Here is a 27866-nt window from a genome sequence, read left to right as displayed (position 1 = left end):
AATTACCTAAGAATACATTCAAGGGAGTTTGACACTTAGACATAGCTAAAACTTATGATACATAAGAATATCCTATACTTAACACACTAACAGAAACTAAATCTTTGAGAACATGTTTTACCATTAATTCTAATACTGTGACTCTTTGAGGACAGAAGTCCTGCATGGAAATTAGTCACTGTCAGTACACAGTGACTCCAGTTTTTTTAATTAATTAATTAATTAATCTTTTAGGGAATACAAATTTTATAAGTACAATTTAGGAATATAGTTATTCTTCCCACAATACCTGTCCTCCTACCCAAACTACTACATCTGTTCCTACTCCCTTTCCCTTTCGCAGTCACATTGTCCTTTAAGATTCATTTTCAATTAACTTTGTACACAGAAGTCCAACTCTATACTAAGTAAGGATTTCAACATTTTGCACACACATACACACAGTGAACTAACTTTACAGTTAACTCTCACAATACAGCTCATTGAGGACAGAGGTCCTGCATGGAGAATTAGTGCACAGTAATTCCTGTTGTTAATTTAACAATTATTACCCTTATTTTTGACATCAGTGACCACTCAATGCTCTTGACATGAGCTTTCCAGGCTATGGAAGTTTTTTGAGTCCACAAACTCTGTTAGTATTTAGACAAGGCCATAATCAAAGTGGAACTTCTCTCCTCACTTCAGAAAAAAATACAGCCTTCTTTGATGGCCATGTCTTTACACTGGTGCCTCACTCACAGAACTCCTTCATGTAGAACTTTTTTTTTTTGCCACAGTGTCTTGGATTTCCATGTGTGAAATGTTCCTGTGGGGTTTTTATCCAGACCAGAATGCCTTTAGGACAGACTCTGAGGTCAGAGTGTTACTTAAAGCGATTACCATTCTATGAGTCTGCTGTATGGACTACTTCCCACACTGGAATGTTTAATCTTCTTTAACTCTTTCAATTATTATTACCATATACTTAATCCTATTTATATGATCACTTTAATACTTAATCAAATCTATATGATCACTTTAACACTTAAAGATGTTACTTTTACTATCTAGCTCAAGGGGATTTGAGATCCCATGGCAAGTTTTTAAATTGTGCCCTTAGATGTAAGTCCACAAGAAAATATGTAGAACTATACATCGTTACAGTTTCTTTGTAGAACCTGAGAAGATAAAAATAGACACATCTCTTTGTGAGCTTAATTATCCTTAAGAGTTTGAAGTGGATACTTTGCATTAGTTATAATTTTGACACCTTAGAGTCTCCATTTGTATACTAAATGGGGTCCATTATTTTACCAATCCCAGTGAGGGAGATTTTTTTTTTCTTTTTAAATTACTGGGTTTTTTTAAACACTACTTAGTCTGAGAAATGCCATTTCAGACTGTCACGCCACTCCTGGGGTATCAAAACTCAGAAGGCCAAGAGATTCAGCCTAAGGCCAAAGCAAGAAATTGAGATAAAAAATTTAAAATAAAACCAGCCTAAAAGGTAAAAATAAAAGCACAAATTAATAAAAACAAGTTGCTCTATTGATCAGACATGCAGTATATGGCAGGCCATGGGGCTGCAATCCTGGGTTAGAGTCTGCTTCTCTAAAGAAAGAAATAGAAGAAAACACACACACACACGAAAAAAAAAAAAACAGAAAAAATTTCCATTTTCATGGGCTGGAAGAATCAATATCATCAAAATGTCCATTTTTCTGAAAATAATTTACAGATTCAATGCAATACCAACCAAAATACCAAAGACATTTTTCTCAGATCTAGAAAAAATGATGCTGAAATTCATTTGAAAACACAAGAGACCTCAGATAGCTAAAGAAATCTGATACAACAAAAACAAATCCGGAGGCATCACAATACCAGATTTCAAGACATATTGTAAGACAGTTATAATCAAAACAACCTTGTACTAGTACAAAAACAGATGGCTAGACCAATGAAACAGAATAAAAATGCCAGAAACCAATCCAACCATCTACAAATAACACATATTCACATATATTCAACCAAGGAGCTAAAGTCATGCCCTGGAGCAAGGACAGTCTCTTCAATAAATGGTGCTGGGAAAACTGGATTTCCACATGCAGAGGTATGAAACAGGACCCTTACCTTACACCTTACACAAAAATCCATTCAAAATGGATTAAAGACCTAAATCTATGACCCAATACCATCAAATTACTAGAGAGCATTGGGGAAATCCTGCAAGACATCAGCATAGGCGAAGGCGAAAAGTTCCCAGAAAAGACCCCAGAGACACAGGCAATAAAAACCAAGATTAACAAGTGGGATTACATTAAATTGAGAAGCTTCTGTACAGAAAACAAACAAACAAAAAACCAGGAAAGTAAAGAGGCAACCAACAGAATGGGAGAAATTATTTGCAAACCATGCAACTGATAAAGGATTAGTAACCAGAATAAATAAGGTGATCAAAAAACTCAATAACAGCAAAGAAAACAATCCAGTCAAGAAGTGGGCAAAGGATTTAAACAGACATTTCTCAAAAGAGGAAATCTAAATGGCCAACAGACACATGAAAAAATGTTCAGGATCACTAGCCATCAGGGAAATGCAAATCAAAACCACAGTGAGGTTTTACCTCACCCCAGTTAGAATGGCCTTCATACAGAAATCAACAAACAATAAATGCTGTTGAGAATGTGGGGAAAAAGGTACCCTAATCCAAAGTTTGTGGGAATACAAACTGGTAAAACCACTATGGAAGACAATTTGGAGATACCTCAGAAATCTGAATCTAGTCCCACCATATGACTCAGCCATCCACTCCTTGGAATTTACCCAAACGAAATGAAATCAGCAAATAAAGGAATCATCTGCATCTCCATGTTTATTGCAGTTCAATTCACAATAGCTAGGACTTGGAATCAACCTAAATGCCTATCAGTGGAAGACTGGATAAAGAAACTATAGGATATGTACTCTATGAAATACTGCACAGCGGTTAAAAAAAAATCTGGTCATTTGCAACTAAATGGATGTATCTGGAAAACATCAAACTTAGTGAAATAAGAGAGTCCCAAGGGACAAATACCATATGTTCTCCCTATCTGTGATAACTAAGAGAGCACGTAAAAGGTAACCTGTAGAAGTGAAACTGACACTATAAGAAAAAATTACTTGAACAGCCCTGTCTTGATTGTTGAGGAACACTTTATTTTTTCATTTTTTAAATTTATTCTTTTTTCTACTTAATACCATTGGTTGAACTCTTTACACAGAATTAATCATTGTTTTTTTTAAATCAATTGAAAATAGATCCCAGTTCAAAATAAGAGTGGGAATGAGAGAAGGAAGAGTTGTACTGTTCAGCACACATTCCCATAGACTTATTCCTAAGTGTGAAGCAAAAAACTTGCCATGGGACTCCAAATCTCATTAAGCTGGGTGATACTAATCCCATCTTATGTGATAAAGTTAAGTGTTAAAGTTAAGTGATAAAGTTATAAAGTTAAGTGATAAAGTTATGTGTTAAGTGTGGAGTTGATCATACAGGTAGGATTAAATGTCAAAGAGATCACATAAATAAGACCAAGTGTCTCATAATTGCAATAGATAGAATTAAAAAAGAGAGTTCCAACATGGGAAGCAGTCCATACAGTAGATTCATAGAATGACAAACACTCTAAACAGCACTCTGACCTCAGAATCAGCCCCTAAGTCATTTGGATCTGGCTGAAAATTCCATGAGAGCATTTCAGGCATGGAAAGCCAAGACACTGTGGCAAAAACTGTTCTGCATGAATGATGTCTGTGAGACCCCAGTGGAAAGAAGGGGCCATCAAAGAAGGATTTACTTTTCTCTGAAGGGAGGAGAGAACCACTTTGCATATGGTCCTGTCTAAATAGCAATGGAATTTGTAGACTCAAAAGGCTTTCATAGCCTTGGCAGCTCATGCCAAGAGCCTTGGGTGGCCACTGGCATAAAAAATAAGAGTGTTAATTGTTAAATCAACAACAGGAGTCACTGTGCACTTGTTTCCCATGTAGGACCTCTGTCCTTAATGAGATGTACTATGAGAATTAATGGTAACACTTGTGTTCAAACTGCACTTTATACTTTGTATGTCTGTGTGGGTGCAAACTTTTGAAATCTTAACTTAGTATAGAGTTGGTCTTCTGTAAATAAAGTCAATTAAAAACAAACCTTAATGAAGAACGGGATGGGAGAGCAAATGGGATGGTGGGAATGGGGGGAAGAACCACTAAATTCCTAAAATCTGTACATATGAAATTTGTATTCATTAAATAGAAGCCTAAAAAAATCAGGCATGTGGTATGTGGCAGGCCATGGGGGCTCCCTTCTTAGGGTGAAGTCTGTTGTACATCTTGCTGTTAGGGCTAAAGTTCCCCTAGGGGGCCGCCATCTTGGAATGGAAGTCCCACCCTCTGTGCAGAAAATGGAGCATCCACCATATTTAATCTTTAATGAGGCTATCAGGTTACTAGGCAACCAAACCAGTTCCTTAGCTCGAAGTTGAAAGCCTGCTTGATTTGAAAATCAAAATCTCTAAGGCAAATCAGAATTTTTGGTACCATTTAAACCTGTTCATAAAGTAAAAAAAAAAAAAACTTTCTAATGTTTCAACCTTAGAAAATATGTGAATTGTCTTTAAAACATATTACAGGCCAGCACCGCAGCTCACTAGGCTAATCCTCCGCCTTGCGGCACCGGCACATTGGGTTCTAGTCCCGGTTGGGGCGCTGGATTCTGTCCTGGTTGGCCCTCTTCCAGGCCAGCTCTCTGCTGTGGCCCGGGAGTGCAGTGGAGGATGGCCCAAGTACTTGGGCCCTGCACCCCATGGGAGACCAGGAGAAGCACCTGGCTCCTGCCATTGGATCAGCACGGTGCGCCGGCCGCAGCGTACCAGCCGTGGCGGCCATTGGAGGGTGAACCAATGGCAAAAGGAAGACCTTTCTCTGTGTGTGTCTCTCTCTCACTGTCCACTCTGCCTGTCAAAAAAATTAATTAAAATAAAAAAAAAACATATTACAAACTGCTTGGAAACTTTTATATATATAGATAAACTCTCATATTCTCTTACTGCAAGGCCGCCACAAAACACACCAAACACCAGAGTAAGGGAAAGGATTTATTAGAGAAAACCAAACAGACCAGAGGGAAGGAGTGAAGAAGGAGAAAGAGGGAGAAGGAGATCGTAAGAGAGAGAGAGAGAGACAGAGACAGAGGTCAGGAGACAGAAAGGAAGAGCAAGAGAGCAAGAGCGAGGAGAGAGCCACTTGTTCAGGAGCAGGTCCTTTTAAAATTTTGCCGGGGGGGTGGGCAGGGAAGTAGGAGCAGCAAATCCCATTAGGATTAGGGTGGAGCTTGACACAGGGGGTTGGGCCATGTGGCCACCTGTCTTCTAGCAATGGCGGCAGGAGCTAGAGCCTAGGCTGGTGTCAGGGTGTAGATCGTGCCATAGACAAGACTGCACCATTTTACTGACACTTACAAACTAGCCCTCTGCGAAAATCTTTCTCATCTCTCTGCCCGAATTCCATTAGCACTAACAGCACATTTTCAAAGCAAGAAACAGCAAAAAGAAACCAATCTATGCATTTTCCAAAACTCACAAGCGCTAAAACTCAAAGGAAAGCCACCTAAACTCTGTGGTTTGTGAAAGGGATTAAACTGCGGGTAGTTTTGAATAAAAATGCAGGCAACAGCTGGGGAGTGGCTTCTCAGGCAGCTGTGGCTGGGCGGTGTTAGCTATTGCCCTGGGCTGTGGTGTCTTGCAGAGCAGTGACTGCTGCTGTGACAGCGGTGGCAGCTAGAACTGAGCACGGGCCTGCACAGGAGTCAAAAGGAGAGAGCCCAGTCGGCCCATGCCCCTACAGAGTTCCATGGCAGCGGGAAGGCAGTGCACCTCCCTGGTGGGCAGGCCATAGGAGGCAGAGCAGGCAGCCACTGCAGAGCCCTGCTGGGGCTTGTGGCCAGTGCCATGCCTTTCTGAGGCTGCAACTCTGCTGGTGGCTGTTTTAGGAGTTGCCCAACCCCTGACAAAACGACAGGAGTCTCCCATTATCCTGTGCACCAGTGGTGATGGCTGGAGGGATCTGTGGCTTCTGATCCCATCTCCTCTGCCTGGGCTCCCACCCTTCCCCCAGGAATGTACCCACCATGGTGGCTGGACCCTTTGGGGCTGCAGCAAGGCCAGGGAGGATAATGTGCAACAGCCTGAGGAATGGGAACCCACTCACCTATGGCTGGGAGTGCAGGGTGAGCCTGTGCTCCCTGATCTAAGGGAAAGCCAGGAGCACAGATGGGGAGAAAGTGGAATGCAGAAAGATGAGCAAAGTTAGAACCCAAAGGAAGCAGTCTGTTACTGTGTTGCCAGTCCCCCTGTTAGAGTCTGAAAAAGCCCACTGCCTGAGGAACGACTCCAAGAGACTTTTCTCTCATGCAACCAGCAAAAGGTTAAAGATTTATTGATTATCCAGCATGCTGGGGCTGCCTGATCATACAAAAGCAGAGCAGCCCCAAATAACCAAAGCTTAGGGTTTATAAAGGCAAAAACCATAAAACCGGGAAGGGGGGAATACATGGTTGCTATGCACGGTTGTTATACATGGTTGCTATGCACGGTTGTTATACACAGTTGCTAAAATCAAAAGAGAGTACATAAAATCAAAAGAGAGTATATGGTTACTGGGGTCAACATAACCTAAAACCTAAGTGAAATTAATATTTATCATAATCTTGACAATACCAGTTACAATATTACAATTAGCAATTAGGACTTGACATTAATGTAAGACACAGACAAAATCACATCTTTATTATTAGCCCAGGTAACCCAGGTGCAACCTTTTTACTTTTAAGCTTGAGCAATCATGCTAGGGGGTTTTTGTGCTCTGTCAAGGGTGATGTAGTGCACTGCTATTGTCCGACTATTTGAGATCATAGTTTCAGACCAGAGTCTCACGGTGGGGGGGGGTGCTTTCTCAGAATGGAGTCTCAAGTGCTCCAAAATGGAGTCCCTACTGTCAAGGTGCTGCTTCACTCTGTCTTATTTTTACACCTGTACCAGGAAGGTTTAAACCTGTAAGCTTAAGCTTAACTTTTTACACCCGCACATACACAATTTTAGCTCTTCACCCCCCCCCCCTTGTTTTTTGGACAGGTGGATTTAGACACAGAGAGAGAGAGACAGAGAGAAAGGTCTTTGGTTCACCCCCCCAGATGGCCACCATGGCCAGTGTGCTGCGCCAATCCAAAGCCAGGAGCCAGGTGCTTACTCCTGATCTCCCATGCGGGTGTAGGGCCCAAGTACTTGGGCCATCCTCTAATGCCTTCCCAGGCCACAGCAGAGAGAGCTGGACTGGAAAAGGGGTAACTAGGACAGAATCTGGCGCCCCAACTGGGACTAGAACCTGGGGTGCCGGCGCTGTAGGTGGAGGATTAGCCTAGTGAGCCACCGTGCTGGCCAGGTTTTTCCCTTTTTAATAAATATTGGGGAGTCCCTCCATTATTAAGGGTCCTGATATCGTGGTTGGTCCCTTAAACATATGATATTAGAATGTGGCCCCCTTAAGTTCCCCAAAAGTCCCACCTGGGGTACCATATGAAACCGGAATTTGGGGTGCCATATGATATCACCATATGCTTATTAATAAATTCCCAATATTAATAAGGGTTCTTGCCTAATATTCAGAGAAGAATTCTGAATACTAGCATAAATGAACGAGGCAGCATGGGACATTTTAAGCTTTTATTCAGTAAGAGAGACACATAGGAGAGTGAGGGACCTATCTATAGAAGCGGTAAATCTGGGTTCATACTGAGTACCAGGAACCAGCCACATGGAGGAGCATCTAACCCAGGAAGCATGGGGTGGGTGGCCTGAAGGCCATGTGCTCTGGAGGTGCAGGGCCACAGCCAGCCCCGTACTGGCAAGAGGCCAAGGAAAGGAAGGGGCAGACACACTGGGTCCCAGGATTTTAATCCCCTTTTTTTTTTGACAGGCAGAGTGGACAGTGAGAGAGAAACAGAGAGAAAGGTCTTCCTTTGCCATTGGTTCACCCTCCAATGGCCGCCGCGGCCAGTGCACTGTGGCCGGTGCACTGCAGCCGGTGCACCGCGCTGATCTGATGGCAGGAGCCAGGTACTTATCTTGGTCTCCCATGGGGTGCAGGGCCCAAGTACTTGGGCCATCCTCCACTGCACTCCCTGGCCACAGCAGAGAGCTGGCCTGGAAGAGGGGCAACCGGAACAGAATCCGGCACCCTGACCAGGACTAGAACCCGGTATGCTGGCGCCGCAAAGCGCAGGATTAGCCTACTGAGCCAAGGCGCCGGCTCTTAATCCCTTTTCAAAAGGGAGTGGTTAATTAACCGATTTGGCCGGTGGGTGCTCAGGGGTGGCCAGGTAAGGGTAGGAGGTCACACAAGGACGTGGTGAAGGCATGGTCTTCCAGCTCACAAAGCTAATCAATTTTATTCTATATGCCTGCCGACATCAGTCCCATCTGGGTCACCATTATGATATTGTCCAACCTTATTAATGATTTTAAATATTAATAATCCTGTGGATTCTTGCCATCTATTCAGAGAAGAATTATGAATACTGGCTTGAATAGACCAGACAACATGATAAGTTTTTGAGCGTTTTATTCAGTGAAAGAGATGTACAGGAAAGTGAGGGCTTTAATTAGGGGAGAAAGAACTCTAGAAACTAAGTTGGGTCCATATCAGGCAGAGAGCAGGCCAGGAGCCACGTGGAGCAAGCATGCCTTCAGGAAAGCAGAGACAGGGCAGGGGCCATAAGGCCTGGCATGCCCTGAGGCACAGGGGAACAAAGGGTACTGGTGGTATTTTGTTTTATTTCAACTTAACAATGTTTCTTTGCAATCTGCATGAAACTGACTGATGAGGGAGCTCTGTAGCAGAGCCCTCCTGGACAGCTCTTCCCTCTGGGCTGCAGTCTGCCCTTCAGGTGGGAGAGCTCCCCTCTGCCCTGTCCAAGCTGTCACTTACATAACAGATATTTGTAACCAGCGTGGCTCAGACTCTTTCTACACTCTCACTTCCCCCAAAGGATCAGGGTCTGCCCAGCCCCATCCAAGGGACAGCTGCAGAGCTTGCTTGGTCTGGAACAAACCCAATCTTGCTGTGAGTTGAAATTCTTCCTGCTTCCAACTCTGAGATTCTATGAGGGGTGAAGTGGTATCACTGTCACCCAAGACACTAAAGACAAAGGAGTGCGGCCAGATGAGAAAAATCATTCTTATAGAAATTTAATGAATTTTATTAGACTAATAAATAAGCAAAAAAATTAAAAATGAATGAAGACAACTAGTGAAACCTAGAAAAGGTGTGAAATAAAGGAAAACACACAAAAAAAGAAAGAACAATGGCCAGCACTGTGGCACAGTGGGTGAGGCTGCCTGGCCAGGATCCCAACCACAGAGTAAGGAGAGGCTGGTAGGATCCATCTGCTCTTCCATGGCCCCACACAGATATTGCTCAAGAAGCTGAAGGTAAAGGGATAAGGATTTTCAGCCTACTGGTGCCAAGAGGACAGCAAGAATTCTCAAATCCAGCATCCCACCAATGCAGAACATGAAAAGCTGCCGAACTTCCTCTCTCTCTCCTTTTCTAATAAGCAAAGTAAATGAATAAAACATTTTCTTTTTTTTAATTTTTTTATTTACTTGAAAGAGTTACACAGAGAGAGAAGGAGAGGCAGAGAGAAAGAGGTCTTCCTTCGTCTGGTTCACTCTCCAGTTGGCTGCAATGGCCAGAGCTGCACAGATCCAAAGCCAGGAGCCAGGAGCTTCCTCTGGGTCTCTCTTATGGGTGCAGGGACCCAAGGACTTAAGCCATCTTCTACTGCTTTCCCAGGCCACAGAAAAGAGCTGAATGGGAAGTGGAGTAGCTGGGACTTGAACTGGTGCCCATATGGGATGCCGGCACTGCAGGTGATGGCTTTACCTGCTACACCACAGCGCCGGCCCAATGAATAAAAACTTTTCTAAAATATAATAAAAATGGGGGTCATCACTGTGCAATAGTAGGCTAAGCCTCTGCCTGTGGCACCAGCATCCCATATAGGCCTTGGTTTCTGTCCTAGCTACTCCTCTTCTGATCCAGCTCTCTGCTAGTGGCCTGAGAAAGCAGTAGACAATGGCCCAAGTGCTTGGGCCCCTGAACCCATGTGGGAGACCCAGAAGAAGCTCTTGACTCCTAGCCCCTGGCTTTGCATTGGCCCAGCTCTGAACACTGCAGACATTTGGGGACTGAATCAGTGGCTGGACAACCTCTCTTTCTGTCTCTCCCTCTCTCTGTGTGTAAGTCTGCCTCTCATATAAATAAATAAATATTTTTAAAAATAATAAATAAATAAAAGTGATAGCTTTGGTATCTGGGAAAAGAAATTCCTAATCAAATATGGGAAGTCTATGGGAGATGTTAACTACCAATGTGGAGATGAAAGAGGAAAGATTTTTTAAAGGCGGAATCTTTAGATTAAAAGAAAGCAGAGTGGAAAAATGTGGAAAACGCACAGCCTGGCCAAGGATAGAATCAAGAAAAAGAGTGTAGCTTGTGATTCTAAAGTAAATTGAGAGTTTTTTATTATAAAAAATTAAAAGGAAAATAAGAAAAGAAGGAGGAAGAGTAGGAGGGATGGAAGGGGAGGATAGGATGGGAAGTATCATTATGCTGTTAACACTGGATGTATGAGACACATGGAAATTGTTCCCTTTATATAAATTTTTGTAGTAAAAAAAAAACAGAAAAGAAAAAGGGTATAAGAGTGAAGCACCTAAAAACTTAAGATGGTGGAATAGTGAGGGCACGCATCGACAGTCTGGGAAAAGATAGTTTAATAAAAGTGGAGTTATGGTAGCCTCAGGAAAAGGATCAGGGAAAAACTGCAGAGGAAACTCTTCCGGATCTAGTGTCTGTGACTCGGAGGACCTAAGGGGAGAGCAAGGTCGCCCACCGCATGGAAGCTGAGCCACAGGAGCTGCCAGGGCTGCCAGACTTGCCGGAGCCGCCGGACCCGCCGGAGCCGCCGGACCCACTGGAGCCGCAGAGTCTGCGCGCCAGGGCTGGAAGGGGAGGTGAGCTAAAAACCTCTCGGTAACCCGAGACATTGGCGGGGAAAGGCAGAAAAAGCCTGCAGAGAACGAGGCCTGAAACCCCATTGGGGAAAGTTCACCAGGCTGGCTGGAGGAGAGAAAAAATCGAATAAATAAGGGGAACCTGCACGGACATTTAGCCTCTCTCTTCACTCACCTTACAAAGCCAAGCAAGAGAAAGGGCAGGCGACATTTTACATAAGTAAAGAAGTGCGTGCCATTTTGCATATGTAAAGTGGGTGCCCCTCATTAGCCAAGCAGAAAAACCTGACTCTGGTAAGCAAATGAATACCCACAGGGGTCAGATTTCATACATCAACTACTCTCAATTCCACTCAGCTGTGTGGAATTACTTCACAACTGAGTCAAAAAAAAAAAAAAGACAGAGAGAGAGTGCAAGAGCGAGCAAGAGAACAATCAGGGTGAATCACCTTTGGCACACCCTTAACCCTGTAGAACCAGAGCTCTCTGGCCACACTCATCACAGCCTCTAAGGATCCATCAAAAGCAGACAGTCCTCTTAATCTAGAGTCACAGTATAACGAGAAAAAAACAAAGAATATCTCCAATATGACAAACAAACACAAAAGCCGAGGTAACAAGAACAAGGACGACACTATGACACCCCCAAATGAAATAGACACCCCAATTCAAGATTATGAAGATGATGAGATAGAAGAAATGCAAGAAGCGGATCACAAAAAATTGATAAGAACATTAAGAAGTTCTCAAAAACAAATTCTTGAACTACAGAAATCCTTAATGGACAAGATAGAAAATCTCTCTCGTGAAAATGAAATATTAAGGAGGAATCAAAATGAAATGAAAGAACTAGTAGAAAATGAAACTGTGATAGTGACGAGAAATCATAATGAAGTGAAGAATTCAATAGATCAAATGACAAACACATTAGAGAGCCTTAAAAACAGAATAGGTGAAGCAGAAGAGAGAATATCAGACTTAGAACAGAGCACAGGAAAATATACAATAAAACCAAAGAAAAGAAGAGGAAATTAGAAATCTAAAAAATATTGTCGGGAATCTTCAGGATACTATTAAAAAACCCAACATTTGGGTTCTAGGAGTTCCTGAAGGCATGGAGAGGGAGAAAGGATTAGAAGGCCTTTTTAGTGAGATATTAGCAGAAAATTTCCCAGGTTTGAGAAGGACAGAGACATCCTAGTACAGGAAGCTCATAGAACCCCTAATAAACACGACCAAAAGAGATCCTCGCCACGACACGTTGTAATCAAACTCACCACAGTGAAACATAAAGATCCTAAAATGTGCAAGAGAGAAACGTCAGATTACTCTCAGAAGATCTCCAATCAGACTCACAGCTGACTTCTTATCAGAAACCCTACAAGCTAGGAGGGAATGGCGAGATATAGCCCAGGTACTAAGAGAGAACAACTGCCAGCCCAGAATATTATATCCTGCAAAGCTATCATTTGTGAATGAAGGTGAAATAAAGACCTTTCACAACAAAGAGAAATTGAAAGAATTTGTCACCACTTGTCCAGCCCTGCAAAAGATTCTTAAAGATGTGTTACACACAGAAACACAGAAACACGGTCATCAATATGAAAGAAGGTAAATGAAGGAAATCTCACACCAAAAGATCACAGGAATTCAAAACATATATCAGAAAATATCTTTGGCAAATGGCAGGGCAAAGCTATTACTTATCAATAGTCATATTGAATGTTAATGGCCTGAACTGTCCAGTTAAAAGACACCGATTGGCTGATTGGCTTAAGAAACAAAACCCATCTATTTGTTGCTTACAAGAAACACATCTTTCCAATAAAGATCCATACAGACTGAAAGTGAAAGGCTGGAAAAAGATATACCATGCCAACAGAAATGAAAAAAGAGCGGGCGTAGCCATCTTAATATCGGACAACATAAACTTTACCACAAAAACTGTTAAGAGAGACAAAGAGGGGCACTATATAATGATTAAGGGATCAATTCAACAGGAAAATATAATGATTATCAATGTATATGCACCTAATTACAGGGCACTGGTTTATTTAAAAGATTTGTTAAGGGACTTAAAGGGAGACTTAGACCCCAATACAATAGTACTGGGGGACTTCAATACCCCACTCTCAGAAATAGACAGATCAACAGGACAGAAGATCAAGAAGGAGACAGTAGATTTAAATGACACTATAGCCCAAATGGATCTAACAGATATCTACAGAACTTTTCATCCTACACAGAAAGCATTTACATTCTTCTCAGCAGTACATGGAAGCTTCTCTAGGATTGACCACATACTAGGCCATAAAGCAAGTCTCAGCAAATTCAAAAGAATTAGAATCATACCATGCAGCTTCTCAGACCATAAAGGAATGAAGTTGGAAATTAGCAACTCAGGAATCCCTAGAGCATATGCAAACACATGGAGATCGAACAACATGCTCCTGAATGAACAATGGGTTATAGAAGAAATTAAAAGAGAAATCAAAAATTTTCTGGAAGTAAATGAGGATAACAGCACAACATACCAAAACTTATGGGACACAGCAAAAGCAGTGTTAAGAGGAAAGTTTATATCAATCGGTGCCTACATCAAGAAATTGGAAAGGCACCAAATAGATGAGCTTTCACTGCATCTCAAGGGTCTAGAAAATCTGCAGCAAACCAGACCCAAATCTAGTAGGAGAAGAGAAATAATTAAAATCAGAGAAGAAATCAACAGGATTGAATCCAAAAAAAAAATTACAAAAAATCAGCCAAATGAGGTCCTGGTTTTTTGAAAAAAATAAACAAAATTGACAGCCCATTGGCCCAACTAACTAAAAGAAGAAGAGAAAAGACCCAAATCAATAAAATCAGAGATGAAAAAGGAAACATAACAACAGACACCACAGAAATAAAAAGAATCATCAGAAATTACTACAAGGACCTGTATGCCAGCAAACAGGGAAACCTATCAGAAATGGATAGATTCCTGGACACATGCAACCTACCTAAATTAAACCAGGAAGACATAGAAAACCTACATAGACCCATAACTGAGACAGAAATTGAAACAGTAATAAAGGCCCTCCCAACAAAGAAAAGCCCAGGACCAGATGGATTCACTGCTGAATTCTACAAGACATTTAATGAAGAACTAACTCCAATTCTTCTCAAGCTATTCGAACAATCGAAAAAGAGGGAATCCTCCCAAATTCTTTCTATGAAGCCAGCATCACCTTAATTCCTAAGCCGGAAAAAGATGCAGCATTGAAAGAGAATTACAGACCAATATCCCTGATGAACATCGATGCAAAAATGCTCAACAAAATTCTCGCCAATAGAATGCAACAACACATCAGAAAGATCATCCACCCAGACCAAGTGGGATTTATCCCAGGTATGCAGGGATGGTTCAATGTGTGCAAATCAATCAATGTGATACACCACATTAACAGACTGCAAAAGAAAAACCATATGATTATCTCAATAGACGCAGAGAAATCATTTGATAAAATACAACACCCGTTCATGATGAAAACTCTAAGCAAACTGGGTATGGAAGGAACATTCCTCAATATAACCAAAGCAGTTTGTGAAAAACCCACGGCCAGCATCCTATTGAATGGGGAAAAGTTGGAAGCATTTCCACTGAGATCTGGTACCAGACAGGGATACCCATTCTCACCACTGCTATTCAATATAGTTCTGGAAGTTCTAGCCACAGCTATTAGGCAAGAAAAAGAAATTAAAGGGATACGAATTGGGAAGGAAGAACTCAAACTATCCCTCTTTGCAGATGATATGATTCTTTACTTAGGGGAAAGAAAGAACTCTACTAAGAGACTATTGGAACTCAAAGAAGAGTTTGGCAAAGTAGGAGGATATAAAATCAATGCAGAAAAATCAACAGCCTTTGTATACACAGGCAATACCATGGCTGAGAAAGAACTTCTAAGATCAATCCCATTCATAATAGCTACAAAAACAATCAAATACCTTGGAATAAACTTAACCAAGGATGTTAAAAATCTCTACGATGAAAATTACAAAACCTTAAAGAAAGAAATAGAAGAGGATACCAAGAAATGGAAAAATCTTCCATGCTCATGGATTGGAAGAATGAATATTATCGAAATGTCCATTCTCCCAAAAGCAATTTACAGATTCAATGCGATACCAATCAATATACCAAAGACATTCTTCTCAGATCTGGAAAAAATAATGCTGAAATTCATATGGAGACACAGGAGACCTCAAATAGGTAAAGCAATCTTGTACAACAAAAACAAAGCCGGAGGCATCACAATACCAGATTTCAGGACATACTACAGGGTAGTTGTTATCAAAACAGCATGGTAATGGTACAGAAACAGATGGATATTCCAATGGAACAGAATTGAAACACCAGAAATCAATCCAAACATCTACAGCCAACTTATATTTGATCAAGGATCTAAAACCAATCCCTGGAGTAAGGACAGTCTATTCAATAAATGGTGCTGGGAAAACTGGATTTCCACATGCAGAATCATGAAGCAAGACCCCTACCATTCACCTTACACAAAAATTCACTCAACATGGATTAAAGACTTAAATCTATGACCCGACACCTTCAAATTACTAGAGAGCATTGGAAAAACTCTGCAAGATATAGGTACCGGCAATGACTTCTTGGAAAACACCCCAGAAGCACAGGCAGTCAAAACTAAAATTAACATTTGGGATTGCATCAAATTGAGAAGTTTCTGTACTTCAAAAGAAACAGTCAGGAAAGTGAAGAGGCAACCGACAGAATGGGAAAAAATATTTGCAATCTATGCAACAGATAAAGGGTTGATAACCAGAATCTACAAAGAAATCAAGAAACTCCACAACATCAAAACAAACAACCCACTTAAGAGATGGGCCAAGGACCTCAATAGACATTTTTCAAAAGAGGAAATCCAAATGGCCAACAGGCACATGAAAAAATGTTCAAGATCACTAGCAATCAGGGAAATACAAATCAAAACCACATGAGGTTTCACCTCACCCCAGTTAGAATGGCTCACATTCAGAAATCTACCAACAATAGATGCTGGAGAAGATGTGGGGAAAAAGGGACACTAACCCACTGTTGATGGCAATGCAAACTGGTAAAGCCACTATGGAAGTCAGTCTGGAGATTCCTCAGAAACCTGAAGATAACGCTAGCATTCAACCCAGCCACACCACTCTTTAGAATTTACCCAAAGGAAATTAAATTGGCAAACAAAATAGTTGTCTGCACATTAATGTTTGTTGTAGCTCAATTTACAATAGCTAGACCTGGAACCAACCCAAATGCCCATCAACAGTAGACTGGATAAAGAAATTATGGGACATGTACTCTATAGAATATTATACAGCAGTTAATAACAACGAAATCTGATCATTTGCAACAAGATGGAGGAATCTGGAAAACATCATGCTGAGTGAATTAAGCCAGTCCCAAAGGGACAAATGTCATATGTTCTCCCTGATGGGCGACAACTCACTGAGCACCAAAGGGGAAACTTGTTGAAGTGAAATGGACACTATGAGAAACCGTGACCTAATCAGCTTTTGTCCTGACGGTTGATGTACAATGTAATACTTAATCCATTTTAGTATTTTTTTTTGTTCTAGTACTATTGGTTGAACTCTGTAATTAACACACAATTATTCTTAGGTGTTTAAATTTTAACTGAAAAGTGATCCCTGTTAGGAATTTGGAAAGCATTATGCTGAGTGAAATAAGCCAGTCACAAAGGGACAGATACCATATGTTCTCCCTGATCGGTGACAACTAACTGAGCACCAAAAAGGAAACCTGTTAAAGTGAAATGATCACTATGAGAAACGGTGACTTGATCAGCCCTTGCCCTGACTGTTGATGAACAACTTAATACGTTATCCCTCTTAGTATTTTTTTTTGTTCTATTTAATACTTTTGGTTGAATAATCAATACACAGTTATTCTCAAGTGTTGAAACTTAACTGAAAAGTGATCACTGTTAAATATAAGAGTGGGAATAATAGAGGGAAGAGATGTGCAATTCGGGACATGTTCAAGCTGACTTACCTCAAACGGTAGAGTTAGAAACATACCAGGGGATTCCAATTCAATCCCATCAAGGTGGTATATACCAATGCCATCTCACTAGTCCCAGTGATCAATTTCTGTTCACAATTGATCATAATGATAGGATTAAGAGCCAAAGGGAGCACATAAATAAGACTAGTGTCTGCAAATACTAGCTGATAGAATAAAAAAGGGGAGAATGATCCAACATGGGAAGCGAGATACACAGCAGACCCATAGAATGGCAGATGTCCTAAACAGCACTCTGGCCTCAGAATCAGCCCTTAAGGCACACGGATCTGGCTGAAAAGCCCATGAGAGTATTACAGGCATGGAAAGCCTAAACACTCTGGCAAAAAAAAAAAAAAAAAAAAAAAAAAAAAACCTACATGAAAGATCTCCGCGAATGAGATCCCAGTGAAAAGAACAGGTCATCCAAGAAGGAGGTACCTTTCTCTGAAGGGAGGAGAGAACTTCCACTTTGACTATGACCTTGTCTAAATATGATCAGAGTTGGTGAACTCAAAAGGCTTCCATATCCTTGGCAACTCATGACAAGAGCCTAAGGTGATTACTGATGCCATAAACAAGAGTGTCAATTTGTTAAGTCAACAACAGGAGTCACTGTGCACTTACTCCTCATGTAGGATCTCTGTCCTTAATGTGCTGTACATTGAGATTTAATGCTACAACTAGTACTCAAACAGTATTTTTCACTTTGTGTTTCTAAGTGGGTGCAAACTGTTGAAATCTTCACTTAATATATGCTAAACTTATCTTCTGTATATAAAGAGAATTGAAAATGAATCTTGATGTGAATGGAAGGGGGGAGGGAGAGGGAAAGGGGAGGGTTGTGTGTTGGAGGGTAGTTATGGGGGGGAACCATTGTAATCCATAAGCTGTACTTTGAAAATTTATATTCATTAAATAAAAGTTAAAAAAAAGAGTGAAGACCAGCAACCAGTTGCTAAAGAGATTTGCATGACTAAAAAGGAGGCAGCTACTGTGCATCAGGACAATGGAAAAGGCCTTGAGGATCTCTCAGAAAGCTTTGAGGCTGCCCCTGCAATTACAGGCCCAAGGTCCAGCAGAAGAGACTGATTTTAGGAAACCTTCCTGGCTCACTCTCCACAGGCGTACTGTCCAGAATTGCCTCAGGATTCTGCTCCTCACACCCCAGGACAGCACTCAGCTGCCTGGTAGCAGCTCAAGCAAGTGTAAGCATGACGCATGTTGCTATCCCAAAAGGGACAAGCAATAGACCTTGGTGGCCTTCATGTGGTGCTAAGTTTGCAGTCATATGGAAGGCTAGAGGAATAGGGTTGTGCCAACTGCCTCTGAACTTGAAAGGAAAGCTTAAGGGCTCAGTCAGAAACCATGGCAGGGGTAGAACATTCACAGAGGTTCTCCAGTAGAATACCTGGTGCAGCCATGGGAGTGGAATCACAGCAAAGACCCAATCAAGGCAGAGCCTCCAGCAGCATGCAATAGCAGCCTGAAAAAACTACAGGCACCAGTTCCACCCATTACAGGAACCATGTGGGCTGAGCCCAGTCCAGCTAGGGGAGAAACTCTGCTAAGGCCTTGGGAGCCTATTCATAGCCCCTGTGTGCACAGAAAGCTGAACTCAGAGGTTTAAGAGTTACTGTAGGCTGGCGCCGCGGCTCAATAGACTAATCCTCCACCTTGCGGCACTGGCACACCAGATTCTAGTCCCGGTCAGGGTGCCGGATCCTGTCCCGGTTGCTCCTCTTCCAGGCCAGCTCTCTGCTGTGGCCCGGGAGTGCAGTGGAGGATGGCCCAAGTCCTTGGGCCCTGCACCTGCATGGGAGACCAGGAGAAGCACCTGGCTGCTGGCTTCGGATCAGCGTGGTGTACTGGCCGCAGCGCGCCAGCTGCGGTGGCCATTGGAGTGTGAACCAACAGCAAAGGAAGACCTTTCTCTCTGTCTCTCTCACTGTCCACTCTGCCTGTCAAAAAAAGTTACTGTAGTCTGTTCCACTGGGTTTAGGCCTTGCACTGTGCCAACTGCCCTTTTCAACTTCCATATTTCTCCTTTTTGGAAACCTATCATATTCCACCATTGTATGTGGGAAGCATGTAACTTGTGTGTGATTCTATAGGCTCACAGGTGGAAGGAGTTTGTTCTGAATCAGGTGAGATTTTAGGGTTGGCTTTTGAACAATGCTAGAATGAGTTAATATTTAGGGTCTATTGACTTGGAGTGAATGTATTTTGTATTAAGAGAAAGATGTGAACTTTCAGGGTCAGCAGTTGAGTTGCATGATTTGGTTGTGATTTGAATGTGTCTACCAAAGTTTCATGTGTTGAAAGCTTGGTCCCAAGTGGGGGCAGTGTTAAGGTCAAGAAACCTTTAACAGATAGTGTGGTGGAATGAAGTGAAAAGGTCATATCAAGATGGACGCTGAGGTGAAAAGTTCATGCCAAGATGGCCACTGAGGTGAAAAGGTCATGCCAAGATGGCCACTGACAACAGAAACTGCCTGGCAACAGGCTGTGATTGGGTGGCTTCGGAAACCACATGACAACAGAGGAAACCACATGACAACAGAGCCTGACTGATGGCAGGCTGTGATTGGATGGTTTCAGAAACTGCCTGGCAACAAGAGCCTGACTGGCAACAGGCTGTGATTGGATGGCTTTGGAAACTGCCTGGCAACAGGCTATAATTGGTTGGGACATAGACCACCCCTTGACCAGATTGGCTGGTCTTGACTATATAAGCTGTTGTACTAACTCAAATAAACGAGTCTTCAGGCTGCTCGCCTCAGGCCTGCTTTCACCCTACTCCAGGGGTCTGTGTGCTGACTCCCTGCCTCTTGCCCTCACCGCACTCCTCCTCTCAGAAATGAATCCACTGCAACATTGTTGAGAAATCAACTGCAACATAATAGGGCTTATTGGAAAATAATTAGATTATGGGGCTACATTCTCTTGAATGAATTAGTGCTGTCTCATGGGAGTAGGTCAGGTCAACTATGCCTGGATTAGTCCCTAACAGAGTGTGTTATAAAGTAGGTCCACCCCACACTGTGGTTCCTGCTCTATGTGGCCACTTCTCTACCACATTGTCATGCAGCTAGAGGGGGCCCTGACCAGAAGACCAGCATCATGCTGTGTGGACCTTCTAGCGACTATGGTCATGAACCAAATAAACCTCTTTTCCTTATATATTACCCAGCACTGGATATTTTGTTATAGCAACAGAACATGGAATAAGACAAACTCAGCAACTGGCAGAATCCTGGCATGTTGGTTCTTGACCTGTAAAATCAGAGCTACTGCGGGAAAGACCAAGTGAAAGACTCCAAATCTGCTTCCATGAAAGAAAAATCATAAACCAAAAGCAATGCCACATTCCTGAAGGGGATTGTAAGGATTAGTGCTGCCATCAAGGACTCGAACTAGATCTGGATGATGCCTGAGAGGGGGCACAAGAGGGGCTAATAATAATACTTGTTTTGATGTGCATGATGATTTGTAGCAGCAACAGGGTTGTTGATAATTTAAACCTTGGGAATGCCTGCAAAATGAGGACTGTTAAGAAGTGAAAAGCAAAGCCAATGGTGTGTGTCTTTATTTTGTAGTTGGTAGGGAGAAAAGGCATATGAGTGAGACATCAGCTCTCCAAACTGAATAGTTGAAGAAGTAGAAAGGATATTGAAGAAGACACAGGAGACAGGAGACTCAGCCACTAAGGCGAGTCACTTGGACGGGAGAACAAGAAGGGACCAAAATACATCGCAACACACTTACTGTCAAAGAAGGAGCATAAATACAAGTACAAAAGCATTGCATATGTTCAGATTTCAGAAAAACTACAAGACATCACTTTATTTAAAAGAAAAAAGGAGCATGCACTGCAATGTTGTGGCATAAACCACACTTGGGAGCCCAAAATTCACATCCAAGAGCTGGCTTGAGTCCTGGATGCTCTGCTTGTGATCCAGCTTCCTGATAATACATTCCGGGAGACAGCAGCTGATAACTCAAGTGCTTTCCATTGTAAACGTCAGCTTATCTTAAACAAATTCAAAGAGCAATGCACTTCCAGCTTCTGCTGTTTGATCACAATTCTCATAACCACAGAGGAGAAAGCTCTTTGGTCACCTAGGACTCACTGCAGAGGTTTTTGTTACAGGGTTTCTGCAGCCTGGAAAGCATCACACTGAGGAGTCAGAGGCACTGAAGGGCTCTGTGGGGTGCAGGTCCAGGAATGGAGACTCAGCCCCTGGGGGAGCTCCACCAACTCCAGTGTCTGAGCTGAGCCCCATCCCTGGGGGTCTCACAGCTTCCTCTAAAGAAGAATTGCTAAAGGGCACAGGGAGTCCCTGAGACCACCCCACCCCCCACTGTGGAGCCAATGCACAGGAACACGTCTCCCTCAAGCATGAAGCATGGAAAGAGGGTTCCCGGGAAAGAAGCTGGGGGGAAGGAGAAAATGTGGGAGCCATCAGTCATGTTGTAGAAGGAGACATCCCCCTTACCATAGTCCAGGAAAGTCCCCACCCTGCGGGGATCCTACCTAAGGGATAGAGCCTGTTGAGGCTTAGTCCAGGCACTATATCTTGTAAAACCACCCCACAAGCCAGAAACCCTTTTCTGGGGATTTGTTATATCAGTTTGTCCTTGTCACGTGCTCCCTACAGATACCCAGAGCCCACTTGCTGCTATTCTCTCCACCCCTGATCTCCACCTCCCAGTAACATTTTCTTGATCTGATGCCCTCAAAGCCCAACGCACTGCAGCGGTCATATGGGTCCACACAGCTGTCCTCCCAGGTCACACTCGTCTTTTCAGGAGAGATGACAAGACTTGCATGGGCAGAACCTGGATCCAGAGTGACAGACCCTGCAGAGACAGTTCCTAATCACGCACAGCCCCAGAACAAGGATGCACAACACTCCCAGACCCACCAGCTGCATGGGGGAGAAGCAAGGCCCCTGAGATAAGGGCCCTGGGGCTTAAACCCATGGCCTCCAGTGAGAGGATGAATCAAGAGCCCTTTCTGAGAGTCAGATGTGTCACAGAGACCTAGAGGTCCACCCAAAGCTTTGTTCATGTCACTTCAGCCCCCACCCCATCACTGTTGATTGTGCATCTGTATTACCACCGAGAACTGAAGGAGAGGCTAGAGCTATGGAAGTCATAGGAGAGGAGCATCCATAAAAAACATGAAGTCACTCACAAGGCTGGAACTGTTCCTTCTGCCAGTCTGCAAGAGAACCACATGTTATATACCAGGGGTCCGTACAGACTGCAGACGTCAGTTCAGCACCTGCTCTTTTGAAACATGATGTGGGAGAGATGGGGGATTGCATCTGCGAACATTCAGCTAATGGACTGTCTCTCTCTCTCTCTCTCTCTCTCTCACACACACACACACACACACACACACCACCATGTTGCAGCCTTTCTGCCAAGGCTAAGTCATAAAGTTTAACACCCAGAGATTGAGAGTTTGGACACTGACCAAACAGAAAAGTCATTTCCCAGATTTCACTTCAAATTATGCTTCCTGTAGCTCCTAAACACAAAACCATCATGAAAACTAGGTTTTCTTGAGAATAAATTGAGGAGATCAAAATCAGCACCTCCATTTACATAAGAAGCACTTATTGAGCTAGACTTGCATGTTGACTGTATGCCACACTTGGACAGAGGGGGCTGCAACTGGCTGATATGAACTTGGAGAATGATTCTCAAAGATATCCATGTCCTAACATCCCTATCATCTCACAGGGAAATGAAACTTTGCAGATAAGATAAAGATTAAGGACTTTGAAGCTAGGGTTGTGCAGGATAGTTAATGCTATTATCCAAGTGAGCCCAGTCTAGTCATGTGAACCCTGAAAACACAGAAACTTCTCAACCTCTGTGTGGACAGAAAATGCTATATGATGAAGGAGACATAGTACGAAAATGAAATATATTGCTGGCATTGAAGACAGAAGAATGGGGCCATTAACTAAATCATGCAGGTGGGTTCAACATTCTAGAAGAGACAAGAGCCACCAGAACTGAATGTAATTCAGCATAGATTTTAGCTTAATGAGACCTGGCTCAGATTTCTGGCTTCCAGAGCTGTAAGACGATCAGTGTGTGTTGGTGGAAGCCCACTAGGGCTGAAGTCAATTTTTTTACTCAAGAAACCTTTTATTTAAGAAATACAAACTTCATGCATTTCATAAATACAACTTTAGGAATGTAATGATTCTTCCCACCTGATCCACTCTTCCACCCATATCCACACCCCTCTTACTCCTTCCTCTCCTATTCCCATTCTTATTTTTTTACTAAGATCTATTTTCAATTAACTTTATATACATACAATTAATTCTATACTCAGTAAAGTGTTCAACAAATTGTATGGAAAAAAATTGTTCCTCGATAGTTGAGATAAGGGCTGTTCAGCATCATGGCATCTCAAAGTGTTAATTTCACTTCTATAGTTTACCTTTTAGGTGCTCTCTTAGTTATAAGAGATCAGGGAGGACATATGGTATTTGTCTTTTTGGGATTGGCTTATTTCATTAAGTATGATGTTTTCCAGATTCCCCCATTTTGTTGTAAGTGATAGGGTTCAATTTTTTTTTACCACTGTGTAGTATTCCATGGTGTACATAGCCTATAAATTCTTTATCCAATCTTTAATTGACAGGCATTTGGGTTGATTTCATGTCTTAGGTATTGAGAATTGAGCTGCAATAAACAAAGGGGGTACAGATAACTATTTCATATGCTGATTTCATTTTCCTTGGAAAATTCCTAGGAGTGAGGTGGCTAGGTCATATGGTAGATCTATATTCAGATTTATGAGGTGTCTCTAAACTGTCTTCCATAGTAGCTTTACCAGTTTACAATCCCACCAACAGTGGATTAGGGTACCTTTTTCCCCACATCCTCACCAGCGTTTGTTGTTTGTTGATTTCTGTATGGAAGCCATTCTAATGGGGGTGAGGAGGAACCTCATTGTGGTTTTGATTTGCATTTCCCTGATGGCTAGTGATCCTGGACATTTTTTCATGTGTCTGTTGGCCATTTGGATTATCTTTTTCAAAAAATGCTCATTTAAGTCCTTTGCCCATTTCTTTTCTTTTTTTAAAAAAAGATTTATTTATTTATTTGAAAGCCACAGTTACACAGAGAGAAGGAGGGGCAGAGAGAGAGGTCTTCCAACCGCTGGTTCACTTCCCAATTGGCTGCAATGGCCACAGTTGCTCTGATGCAAAGCCAGGAGCTTCTTCCAGGTCTCCCATGCAAGTGCAGGAGCCCAAGGACTTGAGCCATCTTCCACTGCTTTCCCAGGTCATAGCAGAGAGCTGTTTTGGAAGTGGAGCAGCCGGGACTTGAATCGGTGCCCATACAGGATCTCGGCACTGCAGGTCACAACCTTACTTGCTACACCACAGTGCCAGCCCCGTCCATTTCTTAACTGTGTTGTTTGTTTTGTTGATGTTGTGTTTCTTGATCTCTTTTTATCTTCTCATTATTAATCCTTTATCAGTTGCATAGTTTGCAAATAATATCTCCCATCTTTTGGTTGCCTCTTCACTTTCCTGAGTACTTCTTCTGTAATGCTGAAGATTCTCAGTTTGATGTAATCACATTTGTCTTTTTCAGCTTTGATTGCCTGTGCCTCTGGGGTCTTTTCCATCAACTCTTAGCCTATGACAATGTCTTGCAGTTTCCCCAATATTCTCTAATAATTTGATGGTATCAGGCCATAGATTTAGGTCTTTAATCCATTTTGAATGGATTTTTGTGTAAGGTGTAAGGTGGAGGTAGGGCTCTTGCTTCATACTTCTGCATGTGGGGATCTAGTTTTCCCAGCGCTATTTGTTGAAGAGGCTGTCCTTGCTCCAGGCTTCCTTGATTTTAGCTTCTTTGTCAAAGATAAGTTAGTTGTATATGCATGGATTGAATTCTGAAGTTTCTATTCTGTTCCATTGGTCTATCCATCTGTTTTTGTACCAGTACCAGGCTGAATTGATTATAACTGCCCTGTAGTATGTCTTGAAATCTGGTATTGTGATGCCTCTGGCTTTGTTTTTGCTGTATAAGATTGCTTTAGGTAAACAGGGTCTCCTGTGTTTTCATACGGGAAAAATTTCATTCATGTCTTGTACAAATTTCTTTAGTTCATAAATTTGTCTCTGATGACTTCTAAGTAATCCTATTATCAATTTTTTGCATTCCATTTCTGAAATTTCATTAATCTCTTCATCTTCACATTCTAGTGTTCTTTTGGGGGTGTCATATGTCTTCCTTATTTTTGTTTCTTTAATTGCTGTGTTTATTAATAGGCATTGTGGTGATATTTATTTTTTTTAATTCTCTGTGATAGCTTTTCTTTGGATTATGCCTCGGTGGATTAGTGGAGTATCCACTCTTTCAGTGAATACACAGAGGTGTGGGCTGGGAGTGGTCAGGGAGCTCTGTTCACTGCTCCAGGGAGAGGGGAATGTCCAGGGTGACATCCAAGTTGGGCATGTAAATTTTTTTAATCAGAGGGGAGGTTGTTTTGTTCTGTTGGCATCTTCTCACACTCACTCCTCTCCTCAAAGGAGACAAATGCCTGGTTGCTATCTCCAGTGGCTACGATTTTCATCTGTGCTGCCAAAAGAACCACAGGAAGGATCGGTGCAATTCTCCGTGTGAACACAGATGCCACAGCAGTGACCCTCACAGGGAGTCAGGGAAACCTGAGCATGCAGAGCTGCCCACAGCGACTGCCCAAAGTCCTAACCACACCACATGCCCTCCCACACAGCCAGTGTCTTCACAGTGCTGGCATACATGGCTCTCAGGGTCACAAGCACCCAACTCCCTGTCAACTCTCCCAGCCAGTGTCAGGTGTCTCCTCTTGGCCAGTTGCTGCGTGTACAAACATGAGTTGGCACAGCTGTTACATATGTCCAAAATGATGCCCTCCCTCTCTCACCATGTTACAAAATGCTGGTACTAGTTGGTTGGGGAGAGAGAAATGTGTGGCCCTTTTTTTCCCTCTAGGTTGGCAGGTATACTGTCTTCCACAGGGCTCTAAGCCAGACTCCCAACAGGGTCTTTCTGTAGCTTTATCACCAGTGGTTTGGCTGCTATGGACTGATCTTACCTTACTCCAAAGCAGGTGCGGATTCTCTCAGCTGCTGGGGTTCCAAGTTGCGCACATCCACACCCTCCACATTGGTCCTGTGTCCCCCCAATTTGTGGAGTTTCCTCTGCTGTTTTCTCCCTAACCCTTCCCTGAGATTGCACTCTCTACACTTTTTTAAAAACTTTCCTCCCAGACTAGAGCAGTGAGCTACCTCCCTATTCTGCCATCTTCAAGCAGAAGTCCCTGAAGATGAGTAAGTGTAAGAACAGAGAAAGAAAATGGTTATTATATACAAAGACATACACAAGACAAGCAAAGACAAAAATTAGTCAGCTCTGTTGAAATAATGAAATATGTGAGGCAAAGTAACTTTGTATAGATAAGAGGTTTATTTTGGTTCACAGCTCTGGGGAGCCAAAGTCCAGAGACCACAATGCAGATTGTCACAGGGGCTGCCTTTGAAAATCACAATATGGCAGCATCTCCCACGTCTCTCTGTGTCCATGTGCTCCCTTTACCACCCCCACAAACCCACCAAGATTCAATCATACAGGCTCTGCCCTAGCAACCCATTCCACTCAAATCACTTCACAGTGTCCTCAAATCCAAACACAGTAATTTGATTAAGTTTCTACCCTGTCACTACCGTTAATATACAACTTATAAGACTACAGTCCTGACTGAATTTGTCAACACAAATATTGAAACAATAGCAGTTACTGTCTTCCTTCTTGGCATAACTGGTTACAAGGCCAGAGGTGCGATCCACCACTTCCTTCTTCCACTTCCCTTTTCAGGTCTCTCACCCTCATCAGAAATGATAGCAAGTTAGTTTTATTTTTTTCTTTGTTTTCATTTTATTTGAAATGAAGACAGAGATCTTTTGGACACTGATTCACTCTCCAAGTGCAAACAACAACAGTTGCTAGACAATATTGAAGACAGAGGCAGGAACTCAATCCAGGTTCCCACATGGGTGGCAGGAATCCAACTATTTCAGCCATCACTGCTTACTCCCAGAGTGTGCATTATCAGGAAGTGAGAATCAGAAATAGAACCAGGATGGGAACCCAGCCAGGCATTCCAACATGGGACGTGGGGGTCTCAAGCAGCAGCAGGACCCCTGCTACACATACCCCTTCCTGGGCAAAGTATTTCATCTGAAAGAATGTGGGAAGAATCTGAGTCCTCAACAGTCCTGCTTCATTTTGTTTGCTGTGGTTTTCCACTCACTGTGACAACTGGACTTGGATCATAAAGAGGCAATGCACTGAGTAACTAGAACCATGCTCACGGTCAAAGCTGTCTGCAGTTGAACTTGAATCAGGAAATTCTCATCTTCATCTTAATCTTGCTCAGGCATCCACTGCTACCCTGCTAGCAGCTCTCTTCTTCCCACAGCTAAAGTGTTGACACAGAAGGGAATCCAAGCCCTCCCCTTAGATTCCCTGAATTAACACAGCAGTTTGTTCACTGGGAACAGAAATTACAGAAGTGTGGAAAATCATGTGTGTTTCCTCCATCCCAGAAAGGAAGTAAACAAAGTTTATCATTAAATACCTTTCCACTAAAAATCCAT

At 42.5% G+C, this 27866-nt stretch overlaps 1 protein-coding gene across 3 annotated transcripts in view; it reads left to right on the top strand.

Moving 5' to 3' along the window:
• Window positions 1-27866, top strand: part of LOC100343357 (butyrophilin-like protein 1) — a 363518-nt gene that overhangs the window by 132862 nt on the left and 202790 nt on the right. The gene's annotated exons all lie outside the window — the stretch shown is intronic.

The sequence above is a fragment of the Oryctolagus cuniculus genome, chromosome 5, assembly GCF_051225735.1.
Source record: "Oryctolagus cuniculus isolate XC-2025 breed Fujian yellow rabbit chromosome 5, ASM5122573v1, whole genome shotgun sequence".
In the NCBI taxonomy this organism is placed as follows: domain Eukaryota; kingdom Metazoa; phylum Chordata; class Mammalia; order Lagomorpha; family Leporidae; genus Oryctolagus; species Oryctolagus cuniculus.
This window is presented reverse-complemented; position numbering and strand designations above follow the sequence as displayed.